Genomic DNA, 24,392 nt, shown 5'->3' with positions numbered 1-24,392 from the left:
TTTTAAACCATTTCCAGAAGATTAGATATAATCAGTCACAACTCCTATAATACCTCATGAATGTGCAATAGGAATTGTTATACTGGTGATTATGACTCACAGGATCCACCTCATCAAATATATCTACTCTCCTTCACAGATTGTATCTAATAAGCCAAAAGAGGATTGACTCATTTTAAAAATTCATAGATTGAAATATTGAAATATTGAAACATTTTTAAAAGCATTTTCCTTCCTGTTTGCTTTTAAGTTTATGATAAGATTAATTTTGAGTATTGCACTGTTATTTAAGACACAGGGTTTTTAAAATCATCAGGTGTTCTAAGAAAGGTTCATTTACTTTTTTTTTAAGATTTATTTTATTTTTATTGGAAAGTCAGATATACAGAGAGGAGGAGAGACAGAGAGGAAGGTCTTCTGTCTGATGATTCACTCCCCAAGTGACCACAATGGCTGGTGCTGCGGCAATCCGAAGCCAGGAACCAGGAACTTCCTCCAAGTCTCCCACACAGGTGCAGGGTCCCAAGGCTTTGGGTCATCCTCTTCTGCTTTCTCAGGCCACAAACAAGGAGCGGGATGGGAAATGTAGCTGCTGAAATTAGAACTGGTGCCCAATGGGATCCTGGCGTGTTCAAGGCGAGGACTTTACTCTCTAGGCCACTGTGCCAGGTCTGGTTCCATTTACTTCTAAACTTATTTCTTGTTCTTACATTCAACATCAGTTCACAAAAAGGAAAGAGATTGCAAAAGGGAAAGGAAGAAAATTTGAGAGCTATTTATTCTTTTACATATAAATCTCTTTTTTCATTTATCTTTAATTTTAACATTATCAATATTATTGTTGGTGTATAACAAAAGAAAAGATTTTTAATTAATCAGCAGCTCAGCAATTATTTTCTGTGGCTCATTTTAAATGTAATCTGAGCAGACTATTGCAAAAATGTTTTAGAAAAAAGAAAGGAATGGAAAGGAGCAAGTCATTTTCAAAATCTTTATGGCTGTAATAAAGTCTGATTATTACATTATATGAAGGACAGCTTATGGAAAATCAGTCCAAATGAAAGGAATCAAATTTGGCAAGACAAATACAATGATGTTGGCAGCTTATATACAAGCACTGTTTAATTTTACCATTGTTATCTTGTAGATTGAGGTTTAATTATGGTAAGATACCTCACAATTAAAAACTAGTGCTAGAATAAGTTATATGAGATGTAAGGCTCTCTTTCTGCTGCATTAAAAAGGAAAAGTTTGTCGCTGTGCCTTGTGATATTACTTGATTACTCAAAACAAAATAATTACTTTAAGGAAAAAATGTTTTTATCTTATGCTAGCTTTTAAACATTTTTTTTAAAATTTCATGGTACAGTACTAAATCAGAAAAAGGCTAATCCCCAAAGGTAAATCTAAGATTTTATAAGATAATCATAATGCTTTCTAATTACATGATACAGAGTAAAATCTTTCCTCAGTGTGTTTCATATCTATAGTTGCAGGGGGCGAGTAAGAATTTTATTTGTTTATATTGTATTCTTTGGTGGATATCTACAACTGTTTTTGTAACCACATTCATCTTTCCCCAGGAACTGGGTGACATCAAAACAAAATACATCCCAGAAAACTGATTTCAATCTGACTCATTAACTGACAAAATACTATGTACATACAGTGTCATGTTCTTTAAAGTTATTACCAGGTCATCACCCCCATACAGCCCTGGTTTTATTTGCAGACAATGACACTGAAGCTCACCTAGTATAAATAAATTTCTTTAACTTTTCTGGTTACAAAAAAGTCTAGATATAAATTGCTAACACTGAAGCGGGAGTTCGTTTCTCAGCTTATTTTGCTTTACAGAAGAAGGCAGACCAAGAGTACTTTAAATATGAAAGTTTAAATCTCTTAGAGCCTGATTTGACATCACATACCTCCATAGAATTAATGGAAAAACAAATTACCTTGATCATCCAAAAGTAATTTGTAATAAAGTGACATATCAGCTTCCACCCTCCCTCTTCACTGTAATGTCCTCTAATTTATGCATGATTAATTTCATTTTGAATGAACAAAGAGCAATGTACCAAAATACCAGTTTCATGAGTCTACAAATGGAGGAACAAATGGATCGCAGGTATTAAAAGGGCCTTTGCACCCTCTTTTTGCAGGCAAAGAACATGACACGTAGAATGGACATAGATGACTGGAGACTCAAACTTAGCAGTTTATCAAATTTTATGTTACATGTGCTGAGCACTAGCACAGTTTTAAGTGGGATGCTCTTTTACCACCATCTATTTGATTCGGATTTTCTTCCCAAGTTTCTCAACTTTAAAATGAGCATAATATTTAACTCATGAAGGGGACTACACATAAGTATATAGTGTATGAAAAATATAAAAATAAGGTACTATATAAACATAAGCTGGACTACTGGTAAAGTGGACCCATAGAAGACAATTTGTTTTTATTTATTTATTTAAGAGCCTTAGAGAGAAATATTTGTGAAATATCTGTAAAGGCTGGTGGAGGCAAAGTCAGGTACTGGGAACTTAGTCCAAGTCTCCCACATGAGTGCCAGAGATGCCGATATTTGAGCCATCACTGATGCCTCCTGGGCTTTACTTTGGAGGGAAACTTGAATCTAGAACTAGAGCAGATATTTTAACTAGGGATTCTTTTGTGTTCTAACTGGTTAGTTAACCGCCAGGCCCAATACTTTCTAGAGTAGATTTTTAATACTTGACTCCTTTTACTTAATAAACTCTATTAGTTAAATGGAGCAGGAAATGGAGTTTAATCATAATTAAATAATATGAAGGATCTTAAGTTCTTAGAAAGTCACTTTCGAAAATTATACGTAGATTTCAAACTTTGGGGCATCAAAACTGGATGATTTTTAATTCCGTAGTCTTCCTTAAGTGGCCTTGTGATTTTAATCTTTGATTCAATCTGGGGTTCACGCATCTGTTTTTCTCACCACTTAGTGTCTTGGATTATTAGACTCTAGAAAGCCTTTACATACATTTATCAGCCCTCCTCACTCTTCTTCCTTCTTCAGCTGACACCCTGTGGTCTTCTATAGTAGTTAGACTTTTTAAAAAACTTGAACTCTTGTCCTTTTCATTTCCCATTTTTCCTTCATTGCAAGCCCCAAACTTTATACATCCAGCTGTCCACCATCTCCAGGCTCACATATAGACTGGAGGTCATAGCTGGCAAAAATTATATGATTATTTTGACTGGTATTATATACAGTGCCTAACCACAAATCTCAGATAAATATTTGCTACTGCACAGGAATTCTACAGTCTGACCTCTAAATTCCTTTCATATGCTTGCTTTTTCTCCTAAGTCACATTATGATTAAGCAATATTTCTGAATAGGAACCAACCATAGGCTCTCTCATTCCGTCTTCTATACCTTTCTCCCCTATAGAATTCTTGTAAAGATATTTAGGTATTTAAGCCAATTGCATCAATAACTGCTGTGGACTGCTGATAGCAGAGGGAAACAAGTTTTCTTTCAAAATATAAGATAGAGTACTTCAGATGTCAGTGGTATCTATGTATTCAATTTATTAAGGGTCAGTGACTATTTAATTATCAACTCTTTCATTATGAATAATTACCTGTGACTATCAATACCATAATCACTGGCTGGGTTTGTAACATTTGGTTCCATTGCCAGTAATTGGGAAAGCATCCTTGGAGGTTTTAGCAATTACCCTAAGCATATGCTGTTTTCCAACAACATCAAATAGATTATGTAGAGTTGTTACTAGAATCTTGATGCAATTCTGTTACTTGCCCTCCTATAATTTTGAATTAAAGATGTAATCAGGCCCTAAGTAGAACTGCTAGCATGCACTCTGCATGCTACATCCTCTCTGGGGAGGGTGTGTGTTTTTGCACATGCTATAGCTTGTTTCATAAAGAAATTCTAAGATTATATTGGGGTATTAGATAGAAAAACTTTTTTGTGAAGGTCCTTCTCTTGATTATATGAGAGGCTGTTCAATATGACTAATTGGACCTAGAACATGCGGTTGAGCAAAGAGATTTACAGCAACCCTATTTAACTTCATTCATAATAGGTCTAATTTTCTAAGTAGTTCTGTTTTTATTGACAAATAAAAAATGAGGGTTTTTTTCTTGCAAAAGAATGAAGCTTTACTATTATTTCCACTTAAAAGTAGTCTTTCCCTTTTCACTATTGGGGTAAATGAGACCTATCTATTATTTTAGAGTGCATACAATTAAGTCATTGACTGGGATGTTGGAAAATTTAATGCTTCACTTATTATAGTATATTTAAGATAACTAATGTTTGTAACTTACTTTTCATTCCCCAGTTATTTTTTGGCATATATAGAAGGGTTTACAAATTCCACAGAACCTATTAATTAATTTTTTAAATAAATTACATATTGCATTATGTGACACAGTTTTATAGGTACTGGGATTCCCCCCAGCCCTCCCCATGGTGGATTCCTCCACCTTGTTGCATAACCACAGTGCAAGTTCAGTTGAGATTCCTTCATGGCAAGCATATACCAAGTATAGAGTCCAGCATCTTTTTCTCCAGATAAGTTCAACGGCTTGTTGGGGAGACCTTCTCTGATCTGAAGGTAGAGCTGGCAGAGTGTCATCCCGATCAATTAAAAGCTCCAACATGACATCAGCAACAATTTATAACATTATGGAATTAATTGACAGTATTGAATAACCAGTATGTTAAAAATAAATGCAAGTTCTTAACCACATCCTGTGACTACTTCATTGACATTTCAATTTTAGTTTATATACAAGTAGGAACCCATTAATTCAAATTTCAGTAGTAACTCAACTAAAATGAAACTTAACTAACACCTATTGGATGAGTTGTGGCTGGTGGGATCATCTCATCATACAGGTAGTTTTCTTTTCTTGTAAAGGTAACCACAGTCAAGTATTTAATCCTCTATTGTGGCTATATGCCTGGTGAGGCATTTTCTAACCAAGGGATGGCTTGTTACCAATCTGAATTTTTTTTGAGAGAGGTTTTTTTTTTTTTATTTTTGTTGCAAAGTCAGATATACTGAGAGGAGGAAAGACAGAGAGGAAGATCTTCCGTCAGGTGTCTACAGTGGTCAGTGCTGAGCTGATCCAAAGCCAGGAGCCAGGAACTTTCTCCAAGTCTCCCACACGGTTGCAGGGTCCCAAGACTTTGGGCTGTCCTTGACTGCTTTCCCAGGCCACAAGCAGGGAGTTCTGAATGGGAAGCGGGACTGCCAGGTTTAGAACCCGCACCCATATGGGATCCCGGTGCGTTCAAGGCGAGGACTTTAGCTACTAGGGCACACCACCTGGTCCATGAATCTGAATTTTGAATTTAAAATAACAAGCAATGTCTAGTCATATTAGCAATTTTAAGTGAGGAGCTTACTCAATGAATGTGTTTCAATGTGGAAGAGATAACTCTAACTAGTATCCATTGAGTGATTTATTTTGTGTGCTAACAAATTTTAAATGAAATTTTTTTTAACTACTCTAAATCTTTGTGTTTGTTTTGTTTTTTGTTTTTTTAAATCTCCAAGGAGCTTGAAGGAGAAATCACTGAGGTAGATCTATAGAAATAAAACACAGAATTGCAGTTTGTGTTCTATTCATCTGTTTCAGTTATAAACTTATTTGAAACTAATTTGCTGGCTAGGTTAGTATTTCCCTTTAAAATAGTCTTAGCCGAGAATATAAAATATATCTTTTGAACATTTCATGGAGACATACGGTTTAAATATGAAAAATATCATCACGTGCACGCAATTTGCTAGTAAAGTTTTCTAACATCAACTACTGCTACTTCGTCCTCATGTGTCAAGTGTCATACTCAGCAAAACCGCTGATTATTTCAATGTGTTTAGAAAACATGTTTTTTTTTTTATTGGCAAATGTCTGTATTTCTGTAATGTCTATGATTTTATTTTAAAAAAAATTCCCTCTGGTTATACTGTGCTGAAACTTGCTCTATTTTCTTTCTTTCTTTTAACAGTTATCTATTATTTTATTGATATGGTACATTTTTTCCTATATTGTTTCCTTCATGTTTAAAGGGGGTATTAAGGGAGAAGTCCCACCCAATTTCCCACCCTCCCCAGGTCCCGGATGTAGGGTATGCTCTGAGGTTCTTGCTCAAGTGGTTTTGATATTTCACCAGTTAAGAAAACATGTTTCTAAAGGTTGTCTCTGATTATTGCATTACCTCTTAAAATTTCAGGAACCCATATGATATCATGATGTTCCCTAGATGCTTGACACTCCTTTGTGTCTTTACCTGTTACTTCTGACCAGAGTCCTGGCTACCATCCCCACAATCAGAAATCTCCCATTATAAAAACGGATTTGCAAAACCCTACTTCCCTCCGTATTGAAATTCTTCCTCAGAATGTCGTGCAGTTTCTGCAGTAAAATTCGGTATATAGTACTGTATCTTCTGGAAATTTTTGCCATTCCCATCTTCTTCATTTCAGCACATAGCATTGTCGTCCACTTGGTTGTTCATGCTAGAAACCCAAGAACTGGTTGTTTACTTGGTCCTCTCCTTCAGACCCCAATTGTTCTAGACCTGCTATTGAAAGATTTGAAGTCCTTTGTCTAAAATAAAAATCTATGTATACAAATCTATTTTATAGAAATTGGAAAGAAAGGTTGGCTTTTGTGTTTATTCACATACTCTTTTCAAATGCTATTCATTGTCTTCTGATGTCTTGAGTGCATGCACTGTCATTTACTCTCAGTCTAATGTGCTACCATCAGCATTTTGTTCTCTAGAATGGTTTGTTGTTGTTGACTAGATACCTAGATACTTCTTTCTGATGATTGTGTTCTTCCATTCATTCAAAATGTTGACTTACAATATTTTTTTATCTTTCCTCCTTTTAAAGTTTTGGGGTCAATGTGTTCTTGCTTCAATTATTTCTAAGAACAAAACATTTTTCATTATTATTCTCCTCTGTGTAATAGATCATTTAAAATTGTTTTCTTACATCAAGATCTTTGTTTATTACAGATATGACTATGATATTCTTAGGTGTGGCACTATTGTGTTTGAACGGCTATGAGGATTGCTGTATTCCTTAATTATGTAAATTTTTCTTTCCACAAATTGGAGCAAATTATTTTGTCCTATTATTTCTCTACCTTGACTTTAAGAATGAAAAACATTACTTTCAGAATTTTGGTATTTGTGCCTTTGTTCAGAATGCACTGTTAGTATTTTTTTCAAGGTTGTCCTCTCTCCACTTTTCATATCTTATAAGCTTGTGCATAGTTCTGTGCATGTGTGTGTTCACCATAAAGTCTGCACAGCAGACTTAAGAAGGTAGCAGAATTTTGAGCCTTCAGTTTAAGAGAATAGCATTCTGCTCAAATTCCAATTCCTCCAAAGATGTTGTCATTATGCCAGCTTCCGGAATTGAGGAAGGGGCAAGAAGGCCTAACATGCAAAAAAGAACTCATGAAGCTAAATCTTTTCTCCATAATAACAGAGAGCTTGACTTTCATACACTTTTTTTGACATTTTTATATGCTGTTACTTTGAATGCTGTGTGCTAGTGAGATAAAATCTCACATCTAATGTATTTTCTGAGAAGAATTTATTCATATTGGTCGATGGCTTGCTAGAAAGACAAGCACTGCCATTTGTTTCCCTGGTCTTACAAAGTAATTCAACAGAATTGCTTTTGGGGGGATTCTTTCCTTTGTTTCCACTCTAGTGGAAAGAAGGCACTGGAGAGCAAAATCCTATTGTCTGATTGATGAGATTTTGTTTAGGCTGTGACAGTGCATAACTCCTCACGTTGCCCTATCTACAGACTCCCCTGAGAGAATGAAAGTAGTACAACCTTGGGACAAAAAGAAGTTTTGAATTTTCTTTTCCTTATTTTTTTTCTTACTAACACTATTTATACAAGTCAGAACTATCAGAAGTGATGAGAGTAAAAAGTGGAATACATCTGTTTGGCAAAAAAAGGTAAGAGAAAAATTGTGAATTCAGATTATTTAGGTGGAACCAATAGCACAAGCTCCATTAGATACAACATTTGTATAAGACACACAAAAAAATTCATTTTTCCAAGCCAAAATCTGTGTCTGTGACTGTGACTCCTACTCTACTTGTAAGTATGAAAAACAGATTTTAACAGAAAGAGGAGAGACAAAGAGAGAAAGTCCTCTACCTACTGGTTCATTCCCCAAATGGCCGTAATGGCCAGCGCTGAGCTGTTATCATGCCAAGAGATTTTTCTGGGTCTTCTGCATGAGTTCATGGGCTCAAGGTCTTGAGCCATCTTCTGCTCCTTTCCTAGGCCAGAGGCAGGAAACTGGCTGCAAATAGAGCCCCTTTACATATTGAGTGCTGGTGCTGCAGTCAGAGAATTAAGATGAAATGCCACTGCACTGGATCCAAGGATGTCTCCTATTATACAAAGTTATACAATAGGGACAATTAGCTGAGCAATTATCCCACAGAAAATATATTTATCAATCTTATTGTTCATACTGAACATCAAAACATTTATCTTAACCTGCCCAGTTTCCATGAAGGCAGCGATAAAATAGTGTAAAAGCATGCAGTCTTAACCATTAGTCAGGCTATTGCCTGGATTTCCTTAATGTTTCATCAAGCGGCTCCACCTTTCCCCCATGGTTGTGTCCCCACTTCTCCACATTTCCCCCATGTTTGCAGAATTCTACTTCTCCTCCAGTCATTCACACGATATTTGCTACATTATTATAATTTCCATTGTATTGTGAAGCATTAGAACCCATTATTTGCTTATTGCTGTTTTTACATCAATTATTGAGCTTCTTTTTACTCCCCTCCCTGATACTCTTCCCAGTCTATACAAATTAACATTCCAAGTTCAAATGCACATTTCATTTAGACTTGACTTTTAACAAGCTTTGACTTCAACAGGTTCTTAATGTCTTTACATTTTATTTTTTAAAAAATGAAGAAGTTTGATAAAATGGAACTTCCTACTAGCTTTAGTATAATATTTTAAATACACTATTGGAAATGAGAAAGAAAATACTCTTAGAAGCAATTTCCTAGGTGATAAAGGGTAGACAGATACCATATAGCTCTCAGATGTCAAATGCATTTTCTTAGAAAATGAATCATATAAGAAAATGTTATAATCATATGAATAGGAAAGTTAGAGTGATTTGTGATCTTCTTTCTCTTCTATATAAACTACTTCCACCATATAATGGTTGAAAAACCAAACCAAGAACATTTCTAATCAGGGTATCAGCATTATTTTGTATGCTGTATAGCTAAAGCTATATGGTGTATTATTTGTTGGCATATTCAAATCTCAAAGGAAATAATTATTAAATCTGGAATCAGACGATCAAAAAAATCAATGAATCATATTATTATTGCTAGTCATTATTAATACATACTTTCATGGAGGGTTGGAGAAGTTAACCTATGTATTAATTTCTACATAATAAATTGGAAAGCATTTATAGTCCTTCAATATTTCTTAAGAAAATCAATGTAAATAACCTTCAGAGTGTCGCTAGCACCATAAATATTCAAGGATATTTGCACACTGCACTATCAGAGTCAAGACAATTAAGAGTTAGAGCAACAGAGGTATATCAACATCCAAAGCACTTGAATATGATAATTATCCCCAGGTGCTCAGGTTAATATGCTTTCAGTGGAGGCATGTGGGATAAACATCTGTTGTAGATATGTGCCACCAGAATGAACGCTTCACCCTGCCAGAGGAACAATTAGGAAGTCAGTGAACCAGTGAATGATAATATCTTAGGGAACCAAATACTTTTTATTGAGCCCATAAACAAAATTAAAATTAGAAAGGGACAAAATTAAAATTAGAAAGGATGTGGGGGGGTTGTAAACAGCAAAAATCCTGACACATTTTGAAATATTCATTGATGACCTCATAATCATTTGTTCTGAAATTGAAATAAAAAGAATAATTTCCATTATTTTGTGGGAATGCAGTTAAAAGATAAATCTACTTTGGGGGCAAATATAATTTCAAATCTATTAATCATTTTTCATATAATGCATGTTCCATTACTCTTCAAAATAACCCTATATACATAGATTTTAAATGTCTTGACTTAAATAAACTTTAACTCCATTTCCATAACATTTTGAAGTATACTTTTATAAATTCATTGTCTAGTTTTTACTAGAAAATCTAAAGTTATGGAAATACATTGTGCTTTATAATTGTGGTTAAAAATAAGACATATTCTAGCACTACCAACCCCTGATTCTTTAATGCAACATGAAAAGAAGTCTGCATCTGATGTGTCCAAGCTGCTGATATTAACAAATATACAAAAGCTGCCTGCCTTAGATCAAAAAATATCTGTGTTTTGCTTTGAGTGTAGAATTGGTAAGCATGTGAAACAAATCTTATGCCTATAATCCTGAAAGAAATCCAATGAGATATTCTAGTTAAGCTTTCAGACTCCAAAAATGATTGGTTCCTTCCTTCCCTCCTTCCTTCCTTCCTTCCTTCCTTCCTTCCATCCCTTCTTTCTTTCTTCCTCTCTCTCTCTTTCTCTTTTTGTGCGTATGAGAGAGAGAAGACTGATTACTGCGTATGATAATATGGATTTTCTAGGATGAAAAAGAAATATGAAATCAATATAGTTTAACCTGGAAATGTTAGATTTGCATTACATCTAGACAGTTAATTGATTAATATAAATGTTGTGACTACTGTCAACAATTTACTGTTTCATCCCATAATATATATTGCAGACCAGCTATGTTATTGAATGCTATGCATATTAATTAACACATTTTTACCAATCCCATTCTTAGATTGAGCATTATGAAATTGGACATAGTGATTACTTTTACCTTAGAAAAAGTTAGTTTGCATTTTTATAAAAAAAAGATGTGTTTATTTTCATTGGAAAGTCAGGGTTATAGAGCAAAGGAGAGACAGAGAGAAAGATCCTCCATCCACTGGTTCACTCTCCAAGTGGCCACAACAGCTGGAGCTGAGCTCCAAAGAGTCTCCCAAAAGGGTGCAGGGTCCCAAGGCTTTGGGCTGTCCTTTACTGCTTTTCCAGGCCACAGTCAGGAAGCTGGAAGGGAACAGCCCAGACTGCAAGCAGGGAGCTGGATGGGAAGTGGGTCAGCTGGGACAAGTACCAGGGCCAATATGGGACAGGAACTAGCACTCAAATGGGATCCCAGAGCATGCAAGGCACCAACTTAAGTCACAAGGTGACCATGCCAAGCTTTATTTTGCATTTTTAAATCTAGTAGTTGAGTTATCACTGATACTCCAAAAAGTGTTAAGTAAACAGGTTTCATAAATAGTTTAAGAAAAGGAATTTATATGAAATAAATAAATTGTATGCAATGTAAGGCCTTGAATTGGTTGTACAAATTAGTACAAATTATATTCATCCGCTAAAAATAGTAGTTTTTAAAATGAGATTAATCAAAAGCTTTCTTCTCTTGATTTTTATCAATTGTCAAAATAACAAGATCAGATTTGTTAGTAACAAGTTATTGTCTACAAAACGTTCTGTATTAATGATCTTTTTCCATGATTTTTAACTAAATCATCAAAAGTGTTAGTCTATTTGTAGCAACATTGAATCCTTTTTAATTTAATGTTTTTAGACAAAAGTATTGATCCTCACAATATTCATGAAATAGCATCCTACTGGATTCTCATTGCAGTTATAGTCCTATGTGAGAGGCACCAGTCCAAGTTATTGAATGAAGATCCCAATATAGTGAAAGATACTTTTAAAGCTCTGCTTGATTGTTTTTACAAATGCTTTCATGCATAGCAGATGATTGCCGTACTCAGCTATTTGAGATATTGTAGCATTTACTGAATTTTTACATAAATTGTTGTTCTCTGAATCATATTATTGTACCAGTTTGTGAAGCCCAATATATTTTGTATCTCCCACATGGGCATTCAGCAAGCTTTAATTGTATCTTAGTGTTATATTTAACAGTTACTCAATAATTCTTTTTTAAAAGAAGAGAGTGAGAGGAGAGTAAATTGTATGAAAAAGCCAAGTGTAAGAGGAATTAGCATTCATTTTTAATAAGGGAAGAATGTATTCTACATCATTTTAAAATCTCATTCATTTCAGTTATCATTTCTCTATTATAATTGCATTGTATTTTTTCAATATAATTTACCATGTGATAAGATGCATATACACTTAAATCAACTCATGAGTTACAGGACCTTTGGGAAAGTCAGCTTCTGAGTGCTAGCAATCCAAATACATTCCCTAAAAATATAAATGGAAAGCCTGCTTCAAGTAATAGTTTCCATTTATCTTTCAACATAGTTTCCAATTGGTTAATATGAAGTCTAACTTTCAAATGGATGAGTTGTATTTTGAAAATAACACGCTTAAAATTAGTTTATCTGAAGCTGAGTTATTCCTGTGCTATCTCTAAGAGCAGAGCGTAAGACATATTTATTTATTTATTAAGTTGTTCTGCTAGGCTGTCATTCATAATGGGTTGCCAGTGAAGGCAGAGAATTCTGCCTAGTTTTGCAAGAATTGCTATCAATAATCCCCAGGAAAGGAAAACTTTTATATACGGAAATCAGCTAACATTAAGGCTCATAAATTTTCCAGATGGAATAACTATTTTTAAAAATCTTATGTAACATTTTTTGGTGCCCAGTATCATTTTCAATAAAAATGAAATTCTCTCCTGGGAGTCGTGTACACCAATTCTTATAGAGTTATGGTAAATGGCAATTCCATTTAAGTTAACATTTTTTATTATAAATTAAATCCTCTGATCTTGATTAGGTAACTGAAGGGCTATCTCCTCGAAAGAGTTGGTATCTAACTAAGACATAAACTAAAACCACATTTGTGGGTATAAAAACACTGTCTTGCTTCTTTGTTCGTATCATTGACAGATGAAAATGAAAGGAAATGTTCCTGTCCCTGTGTTCCCCCATTAGCTGCAAAAGAGGAATAGAAGAAAACAAAGCAATCCATGAGAGGAACAGGAAACAGAAGAGGTCTCAATCATTATTTTCTTTCACCAGAATTCAGACTGTAGAGTCAGAAGGACGCACAGTTAAGCTCAGATTTCTTTTTATCTTAAATCAGAGAAATAGACTTTGAACACTTTTAATTAGGAAAAAAAAAAAAATAATCAGCTTACGAGAGCTGACAGTTGGGCCCAGGGCAGCAGCCTAGTGTCTAATGTCCTCAACTTGCAAGTACTGGGTTCCCATATGGGTGCTGGTTCACATACTGGTTGCTCCACTTCCCTTCCAGTACCTTTCTTGTGACCTGAGAAAGCAGTGGAAGATGGGCCCAAAGCCTTGGGACCCTGCACCAATCTGAGAGACCTGGAGGAGGTTCCTGCCTCGCAGGTTTGGATCAGCTCTGCTTCACCTATTGCTGTCACTTGAGGAGAGAACCAGTGGATGGAAGATTTTCTATCTGTCTGTAAATTTTCACTCTGTAAATCTGACTTTCCAATAAAAATAAATCTTGAGAGAGAGAGAGAGAGTGCTAACAATGCATTGGGTAAAGATTAAGTCTGGGAAAGGGCTAGTCAGTAGGTATCAATTGGCTAGTCAAGGCAATTCATTGTAGGCCAAGTGAGCCTAGTTCAGAGGAAAATATCTAAAGCCATCATTTAGAAAGGTGAAGATGGAGTGAAATGTGTGGCATAGTAAGGGTGAAGCGAGGGGGAAGAGCACTGCCTTTGTCACTGAGGTTGAAGTTGCCACCTGGATGCTTGGGCACCATATCAGATGGTATAACTGCTTGCTGCTCTTTCCATCCTTCCTGCTAAAACACATCCTGGGAAGAAACAGATGTTGGCTCAAGTACTTGGGTCTCTGTTAACCATGTGGAAGAGTCATACTGAGTTCCTGATTCCTGGTTTCATCCTGGTCTTGCCAGGCTGACGAACAACTAGATAAAAGATATTCTCTCTTTCATTCTCTCTTACTTATCTCCTACTATCTAAATGAGTCAATAGAAAATTAAATGAGTAAATGAAAATAAACATTTTTTTTGAAAATGAGACCATTACCAATCTTTATAAAGAAACAGAAGAATATAAGGGAGGATAAATCTCTGAACAACTTGTACGCTAAGGTTTGAAACAACAGTGAATACATAGATTTCAACAGAAAAACATTAAGTTAACATAAATAAAGCTGTGGTCCTGTGCTTGAGATAGCAGACAGCATGTTAAGTTTTGATTAATGTGATAAGTAGGTTATTTCAACTCTCTGGATTCCAGTTGTCTCCTTTGTAAAATAAGGGGATTTAATAAACCTGAAGGTAATAAATATATTTATGAACAATAAACTTGTTTAAGCCATGAGATTTTATCACAGGTTAAAATTTTTGGCAAGAGTGCTGCAGAACAAAGACGTCATCTAAAGGTGGGATGAATAATATTAAAGAGAAAAATTAAGATCCAAGAACATATAAAACTGATTTCTCAGGTGACAATAATAAAGTCCATCATCAGAGAACATTCTGTTACATTTTATTAGGTTTCAAGTCAGTTATTTTGAATTTCATGTGCATAAAAGAAACACATAAATATTGCAAAACATCTGATGCAGCAGATATTAAAAAGGGGAGTATTGAACTTTCATTTCTAAAAAGTTCCTATATGATGTCAATAGTATCACTTTATTTTATTTTCAAGTGTATATTAGATTCTGATGGCTTATGGTAAGAAAAAGCAAGTCCATGTGTGTTACATGTATTTGCAAGTCAGATTTTGGTAATGTCCTTAATGATATTCATCTAGAACAAGCTCTGTATTAGACTCATCCCTTTAAATACAGTACAAGATATTATCAAAATAGGCTATCAAGTAAATGCAGTGTTAAATGTCTTGAAAAATGCCCATCTAAAATGTCATGACATGTTTTGTTAATATGATTTTATAAATAAATGAGAATTGGCATTTTGAAAATTTTGTAATCTAGAACATTTCATCATCCCTGCAAAAGTGACTAATACAGTCATCAGTATGTAAACACACATTTTTGCTTGTTACACATAATTCAGTCTATTGGACTGAATGTAAAAAACATTGCTTGAACAGTGCAGAAAGAAGAGAACTGATTATTGTTTAAAATATGAGTGTTTTCCATCTATCACATGAAGCTGGTCAGTGGAATTACTGTTTAATGATTTTCACTTGTGCTTTGCTCCATAGTCCACCCAGTGGAATGGGTGCTGTTGCTTTCAGTTTCTGACAGTCACGTGTGGTTTCAGTGTATGTTTCAAGAGATGCTGTTTACCCAGCAAAGCAAGTAAGACATTTGGAAATGATAGCTCAAAATGATACTGTGACTTACATTGCAAAAGGCCTCTTTTCAAAAGTTTTCTTTTTGGAGAGGTGTTTTTTTTTTTTTTTTCCTTATTTAGACAATGTAGACAAGCTTTAATCATATCAATTTTTTTTTCTAAATGCCAACTCTTTGAGTCTTCTCTGTTCCTACCCTCTCCTAAACATCCGGTTAATGTCTTGTACTGAAAGAATAATGTCAAGTGACTCTGCTGTATAAAACTGTTTTCAATTGATAATGAAAGAAACTGTAAATAATCTGTTTCAATTTGCTTTGTAACATTGAATCTTTTTAACCCCTAGTACTCTTGTGAGCAAAAGTAATTTTTATTTCCTGTATATTGTCTTTTGCTATTTGAGTGTGTGCATTTGTGTGTGTACATGTATATATAATGGTTGAGAAGAAAGTAGGCTATAGATTGGGATTTAGGATCATGTTTCCCAATGTGTAAATTTGAATTGAGATGCACTTCCATTGAACAGACTTATTCTTCATTGTTAATTCAACTATACTGAGGAACATTGGATCTTGCTGTCACTAATGTTTTTTTTTTTTAAATCCAACTAAGCCCAGTTTTTTTTTAACCTTGTGAAAAGCTCCAATTAGTGAAGATATGAATTTCCAACATCTCCAATCTCTACTTATAATAGAACATATATTTTTTTAAGTAGTTTTATTTGAAAGGCAGATTTACAGAGAGAAGGGAATACAGAGAAGGATCTTCCATACACTGGTTCACTCCCCACTTGACCACAATGACCAGAGCTGAGCCGATCTGAAGCCAAGAATGAGGAGCTCCTCTATATTTCCCACATAGGTACAGGGACCCAAGAACGTGGGCCGTCATCCACAGCTTTCCCATAAGCAGGGACTGGATCAGAAATGGAGCAGCTGGGACACGAGCCAGTGACCATATGGTAGAGAATTAGCTCATTGAGACACTGTACCACTCCCAGAATCCTTTTTTTTTTAATAGAAAATAATAGATTAAAATTCTCCACTGATAACCCAACTAGCCAGAATAAGTATTTTGGGCATTGTGAATATCTGTTTATACTCTATACATTTGTATATTATAGGACATAACTGCCTAGAAAATATGTTGCAGCAAGCAAGCCTAGAACAAGAATATACTTGCCAGTTTTTGTTTGTGTCTAAAGAAGTTCCAATTTAAATATCTAAATTCATTATTGCTTAAGCTTTTGTTTAGATAGTTCTAGTTCATATGTTGGGAAATTAGCTCTTTCTCATACAGTCATAAAAATATGAATTGACAAAAAGGACTCGGGGCATGCGTGATTTCTTTGATCATTTATAGAACATGTCATTGTTTCCTCAGAATCTAAGTAAGTTTAAGATTGTTTATACATAAGATATAACAAAGTCTAAAAGTTTTCCTAAAGGAAATTTGAAACCTAGAAGCCCTTTTTAACTTTTCTACAGAATTAAAATATAATAGCTATCAAACTAATTATCGTAACTTGTATTTTAATGTGTTAGAGAGTAGTAATAGAAATAATCATCTAAACAAAATATGATGAACAAAACATTAAATCCTACTTATAAAGTAGCATTAAGTCTGAGATTCTGTCTATCAAATAGAGTGTAATGATATGAATATTCAGACTTCAAAACATTTTTGGTGAATAACTCATTTTACCCAGCATGAAAATTCTTACAAAAAAAAATCAATTTAGTAGATTGTGTTCTCCTTTGACGGTATTACTTTTTCTGCTGGACATAATAAACCACTCACAAATATGAAAACAGAAAAAAAAGGAAAGAAGAAATTGATGAGTGCAAACCCAGTCATAAAGGCATAGTATTTGTGATATCTATTATTTATTATCTCATTCCTCATCTGAGAAATAATCAGAATGGAAAAATAACACTTAAGTTTTAAAAATATATAAATTTGTTACATGCTAATGCCAAAAAAAATCACTTTTTTTAACACACTGTAATATACCAAGCTCAGCTAAGCACAAAATTGACCACCAGACACCACCTCCTTCCAACAAAGGTGTTCACATATTAGCCCTGGAACCCCGATCCTAGGCGAAGGATATCTTATGATGTGATTGAAAACATTGAGAGAAATTTCATGGTTTGATTAGGCTTGCCCAATCTAATCGCATGAATTCTTACTGGAAAAGAAAAGCCTGTTGCTTGAGGAAAACATTAATGCAAGCTGGCAACAGGGATATTTTGACCATAGGATTCATGCAGCTTCTAGAAATTGACAAAGGCAAGGAAATGGATTCTCCCTTAGACTCTTCAGCAAGAAACATGACCCTGCTGACAGCTTAGTTTCTGTCCAGTGAAACAGTCTGTGGACTGTGACAATGAGTTCATATTTTTGAGCCAATAACAAAAATGTGATTGTTACAGCAATGATAAAACATTCTGATATACCTGAGTCTCAGCTGAGTACATTAACTTAAGCCTCACACCAGCCAACCAAATAAATAAATAAAGTAAGGCTCATCATTATCTCCAGTTTACACGTAAGGAGATTGAGGTTTGGGTTATTTGAGTAACGTCTCAGGCAAACATATCGCTTGTGAAGAGTCAAGTCAGCCAAAGCCCAAAGCCTGTCCCTACTGAAGAGTATCTACTTATCTCATTATGTTACAAAACCACGTTCAGTTTATCATTTTGTTTTCTTAAATGAAGAATGAAGTCGTCTTTTTTTTCTTTGCAGACTGACAATAGGGATAAATTTGTAAGGATGTTGGATCCTGTCAAGGAAAGAAAAAATTATTCTATACTTTGTGTAAATTTAGTTTCATGTACCTTTTCTAAGTAATCAATTTTCAATTGTTTCATACAGTAACTTCCTAGTATTTTATAAAAGAAGAATAAAATGTGAACTCGTTAATATAATTGTCTTTGGTTTAATAATCTTCTTTCCTTCACTCCTTCTTCTTTCCCTTCCTCCCTTAATTCTTTTCTTTATCCTTTTCTTTCTTTCTCCCTACATCTATCCCTCTCTTTCTTCCTTCCTCACTTCTTTGTTATTTCTGAATGAGCACCCACTCATTTCTCTAAAAATAAGGCAACAAGGTTTTCTCCCACTTAAGAAAAGATATATATATATATATATAAAAGATATATAGAATGTTGACTTTTGAATATAATAGCTTTTCTTTACGCTTATGATGTCCATCTATTTGTTTCCTATTTTGATATATTTTTTAAAGATTTATTTATTTTTATTACAAAGTCAGATATACAGCGAGGAGGAGAAACAGAGATTAAGATCTTCCATCCGATGATTCACCCCCAAGTGAGCGCAACGGCCAGTGCTGTGCCGATCCGGAGCCAGGAGCCAGGAACTTCCTCTGGTCTCCCAAACGGGTACAGGATCCAAAAGCATTGGGCTGTCCTCAACTGCTTTCCCAGGCCATAAGCAGGGAGCTGGATGGGAAATGGAGCTGCCAGGATTAGAACCAACGCCAATATAGATCCCGGCACATTCAAGGCGAGGATTTTAGCTGCTAGGTCACGCCACCGGGCCTCCTATTTTGATTTCTACTCCATTCTGTTTGGTGCACTGATGTCAGCTCCCTCTTATTTAGGCTGAGAGATTGTTCTGCTAAGGAAATTTGGGCATCTTCTAAGATCCTCACCCACACAGCATCACTTCATCTGTCATTTTGGTTGATGAGCTTGTGAAAGCTGTGTGGTCTCTTTGCCACTGTTTTACCCCACACTCCCATGAGAAAACTGAGTAATCACAAATAACTCCTCCTCTTCTTCTTCCTCTTCCTCTTCTTCTTCCTCTTCCTCTTCATCATCTTCTTCTTCTTTCTTCTTTCTTCTTTCTTCTTTTTCTTACTTCTTTCTTCTTCTTCTCTTCAAGCTCTTGAAGCCACTTTTGAGCTTCTGGTATCTGCTCTGTGAGCTGGAACATTTTTTAATAATAACTGCAGGACAGAAGCACATTTTAGTGTGTGTGCCCATGGAGGGCATGAGCTGGATAAAACTTGTTTCATTTCACAAAAGGATAAAACCCATGGAGATGCATATAGACAGAAAATTCATGAGCAACATAATTTAAAAAAAAATGTCAAGTTCAAACACAAGCAATGGAAGACAGATACTGCTAGAAAAAAGCAACATAAATGAGAATTGTTTTTCTATCAAGAACCCAAGCTTGTATTTAAAGTTGTAAGCTAGAGCGGAATGAATTTTGCACAGCAAGTGCTCAGAATCAATGTATATCTCAAATTTAACAAGCAAAATCAAAGCGCCTTTTACTACCTGTGGCTGCAAATAAATGAGTAACTGAGAATGGGTTTGTGGTTCTGAATAAAGGTAAAAGGAAAAGTAAGGATATTGTCATTTATAGGATTAATGGATATGTCTTCAGTTAAAAATGAACACAAAGGTTTTATAAAGGGTAACTGAATTGGTACTTTCTGTTTCTCATTTTTTCCCCTTTCAGTAGGTGATTCTTGTGAAAACCTAAGTGCCTCTGATCATTCCAAGCATCACATGCTTCACAGAAGTGCTGATAGCTTCACATTAACTGTCTTTGCAAAGATGTAGGTTTAAAATGTCTTTTAACTGTTATCCTAAAAGACTTAGTCACCCATAAGAAGATAAACAAGATCAGCAAAGGATTTTTATAGATGTGAAACATTGCACAATGTTCAAGGCAAACATAATAGTTTCTTAATCAAGTATTTGTCAAATGAAAAAGTGTATCTTGAATTTACCAATTAGATTAATTTAATAAATGCTGTTTTCATTTATAATGAACTAGAGCTCAACTGAAATAACTTCACAGTATGACCCTTCTTATATTATTGGCTTGAAAGCATTAAAAATAGATGATTAGTTCAAAAGTCTATACCAAGAATTTATAGGGAGTTTCTCTTCTTTTTTTTTTTTTAAAGATTTATTTTTATTATTTTTTCATTGGAAAGGCGGATATACAGAGAGGAGAGACAGAGAGGAAGATCTTCCGTCCGATGATTCACTCCCCAAGTGAGCGCAACGGGCCGATACCATGCCAATCCGAAGCCAGGAGCCTCTTCCGGGTCTCCCACGTGGGTGCAGCCCTCCCGGGCCACAGGCAGGGAGCTGGAAGGGAAGCGGGGCTGCCGGGATTAGAACCGGCGCCCATATGGGATCCTGGGCGTGCAAGGCGAGGACCTTTAACCACTTGCGCCACCGCGCCGGGCCCGAGTTTTTCTTCTTATAATATGTTTGCAGAGAAAAGAAAGAAGATGGAATGAAGACAAGAGGGGGAGGGGAGAGAAAATACAATATAATAAAACCTAGCAATAAAAAGATCTTTAAACAAATCTGTGTAATCTGCCAGTGAAAAGAAAATGTATATCCTACCTCTGTTGCTGTCTTGTAGTCCAGTCTCAACAGACATTCGTTATTAGCACACACCCTGTCCTTCGCCACCCTCTGTAAGGTCTTGACATTTTTTATGTGAAGTATGTGAATAGAACGGAATGACTGAAATAGATAAGATTGTCTTTAGGTAACGTCCTGAGTTAATTTATTAACAATAGAAGACTTCCATCCTGCTGAGATTATTTTTTATCCAGTTAGGTGCAGTTAGATATTGCTGTTAGATATTCTGCTTCTCCAAATAATGTGTGTGTGTGTGTGTGTGTGTGTGAGAGAGAGAGAGAGAGAGAGAGAGAGAGAGAGAGAGAGAGAAACAGAGAGAGAGAGAGAAGAATGTTTCTACAGCAGGAAGTATATACAAGAGATAAAAGGAGCAAGTCTGGTAAACATTCTTGCTCAAACATGAAAAGAACTACATACACTTTTTCAATCTCTTTTACCTCATTACCTATTTCAAACACTTACTAGATTAAAATTTTTTATTCTGCTTTTAATTGAATCAATAAAAGGAACATTTTGAGCTATTTTGTTAAGGAAAAGTATTTATATAAAATATAATTCCCACCTAATGCTAGAAAACCATGTGGATATTTTGTTTTCTTTAGGCAACAATGAATCATTTTCAGTAGCAAAAGAGATCTTTCAGTAGCTCCTTAAATATATTGAACATGACAAATGATTCCTTTCAAGACACTAAACAGAAAGAAATAAAGCATGCCACAGTCCTTCTGGAAAGCAAGGAACTTCCTAAAAGTTTTTTTTTGTCTTTATATTTCAATCTATGTGTATTTTTTATTAACTAACACTATAATTTATAATAACGTAAAATGTGTTATACATGTAAGTTTTTGAGAAAATGCCTTCCTAGATATATGTTAATTCTCTACTAGCCTCAGTCTTTAGTAAAATCATTTTTACTTTCTGGTGAAGTGAAAACAGGAGTCATTGAAAAATAAAATTGCAGTACTTAGATACTGTCCTGATGTCTGTGTTCTTCATAGCATGATCAACACAGGTCAAGATTTTGTAGTAATTTTTTCAATAAATGTTCTGCCCTGCTGTCACTATAAGTTCATTCACTCTAAAAAAATTCCCCAGTTTTTTTGAACATGTAGACTCTGCACCTTTAAAATTTAACTGAACAGAATTCCATCGGTCTTACCTTTTGGAGTGGGAGAATAGACCCATCATTTTACTGCACCCATCATTTCCAAGGTAACTGAAACCCTACTTTCACATTGTCTTCCTCATGCTGAAAGGTAACTATTCTATCATTTGTTAAGTAGGGATTCAGAGAAATTTAAAATATAAATTAAGAATCTGGAGACTCTTGTGACACATGACCCATGTCCTTGGGCCCATCCACAAGGTAGTTGCTAGATCCATGAACCCAGGGGTGAGGGTTTTGGCATGGCCGAGGTCGCCTGGCTCAGGCCCATGATGCTGCCTAGGAGAACTGGTCCTCCCCGGTGTAGAGGATGGAGTGCTAGAAGGCAGACTATGATGTACACAGAGGACATGGTAACTCATCGGGGCCTTCAGAGGACATCTGGTACCATAGCAGACAATGGAGAACAGAACATATGGACAACTACCTCAGCCAAACAATGACAGCAAATATCTGGACAGCTGGAGAGTGTAAGGTCAATGGCATCAGCCAGTGGACAGTGGAAGGGATTCCTCGGGTACTGGGATGGGAAGGAGGCGGGGTATGAACTAACCTGTTATCTCTCCCCTCCCCTCAGAAATGGGAAGAAGAAATGGAAAGCTTGGAAACAATGATCACACCCACTCCTCCCTAACCCTAGATCCTTCCTACGCTGATCGATTATGTAAATATCATCTAAAATAAGATTTATATATATATATGTAATTATATATATACATATAATTGTCATATGGAAAGACATACCAAATTCACTTACAGGACACATCTTTTAAGACAAACATTACTTCTATTCACGGGAAGGTAGGATTAAAGGACTCTCATGAACATGACAGGAAACAAATGATATTAAAGTTATTTGAAACTCTAAGCCTATAATAGAATATAATTTTTTTTTGACAGAGGTTGTGGTATAGCTTGGGACACCAATATTCCATATAAAAATGTTAGTTCCAATCCCAGCTGCTTCAGTTTCTAGTTTTACTTCTTTGTTTAGAATTGATTTGTTTGGAAATCAGAGTTACAATGGGAGAGGGAGTTAGAAAAAGATTTTTCCCTCTGCTGTTCACTCCCCAAATAGCTGCAACAGACAGGGCTAGTTGAGGCCAAAGCCAGAAGCTGTGAGGTTTCTCTGGCTTTCCCGCATGGATGACAGGGGCCCAAGCACTTGCTTTATCTTCCTCTGCTTTCCTAGGCCATTAGCATGGAGCTGGATGAGAAATGAAGCAAAACAGAACAGGAATCAGTGCCTTTATGAGATAATGCCAGCGTTGCAGACAGCAGCTTTCCTGCTAGGCCAAAATACCCTTTCAACTACTTCACTTTCAATCAAGTGGCCTACTAATGTGTCTTGGGATGCAACAAGTGATAGCTGAAGTTCTTGGGTCTCTTCCACCTCCACGGCAGACCTGAACAGAGTTCTGAGATTGGGGTTTCATTCTGACCTAGCCTTGGTTCACGTAGGTATGTGGTAAATAAGCCAGCAGAAAGAAGATCTCTCATATCCCATTTCAAATAAATAAATAGAATTTAAAAATGTATATTGAAGATTGTTTAGCTAGGAATTCATGAAAGCAGGGTTCAAAATCTAAACATTTGAGTAAAAAGCTGATTTATTTCTTTATTGTGTAATATTCTGCTTCGTTAATGTATATTTACTGGTCAACAAAATCTAAAATATAAACTGTTAACATAATTAGGAAGACATCTTATAAGTTTTATTCAATGCCTGAATATCTTGCTACAATGCATGACTTATACAATTGCTATAATCAATGAATGCTAGTGTAGAATTAGATCACAACAGAGAAGAGTCACAGTAGTTTTTCTTGAGTTTGTAAATTTCTTAACACCATTTTGTTTTTGTCATCCTGCCAGGTGTTGTATCTAACTGTGTGTTTTCATTATTTATCTCATTGTTAGCATAATAATAAACTTTTGGTTGCTAATATGTGGGCCAATATGACATACTATACTCATTTAAATTAATGAGGGTTCTAGAAGTATTTTACTTCTTATCGTACTTCAGTTCACTTAATAACACTTTAAGCTTTGAGCTCCAATATCTACAAAATAGCAAATGACTGTTAAATAGAATCCAGTTATGTACTTTAACACACACACACACAAACAAACCAGTAATTTAAAATAAGTTCAACTGAAAGATTGAGTTTAACAATCTTTATTACATTGCTATGTTCAGAGAAGGTACTGTTTATTGCCTTCGGTATTTTTTCTGATAAAGTTCAATTGCAAAGTCGAAATAGCACAAAACAGTTGCTCCATTGCGCTATCTGACCTTTAGACAATAAACAATAGCATAATCAATATTAAAATATCACTAGATGACTTCTCAGTTCATGAGAGATTAACATAAGAGACAAATAGAAAAAAAAAAGAAGTTTAAATTCTTTAAAAAATAAGAAAGCTAGATTTTTTAATGCTATGTAGAATGGAAACCCCATAGCTTCAATGTCTAAGAG

General features: G+C 35.2%; 1 protein-coding gene across 2 annotated transcripts in view; it reads left to right on the top strand.

Moving 5' to 3' along the window:
- The window catches only part of ALCAM (activated leukocyte cell adhesion molecule), a 173,658-nt gene that overhangs the window by 79,599 nt on the left and 69,667 nt on the right, over positions 1–24,392 (top strand). The gene's annotated exons all lie outside the window — the stretch shown is intronic.

Source organism: Ochotona curzoniae, unplaced genomic scaffold (assembly GCF_017591425.1).
Source record: "Ochotona curzoniae isolate NIBS_2020 unplaced genomic scaffold, NIBS_Ocur_1.0 contig_3498, whole genome shotgun sequence".
Taxonomy (NCBI): domain Eukaryota; kingdom Metazoa; phylum Chordata; class Mammalia; order Lagomorpha; family Ochotonidae; genus Ochotona; species Ochotona curzoniae.
The sequence above is the reverse complement of the archived record's forward strand: the minus strand, read 5'-3'. Positions and strand labels throughout refer to the sequence as shown.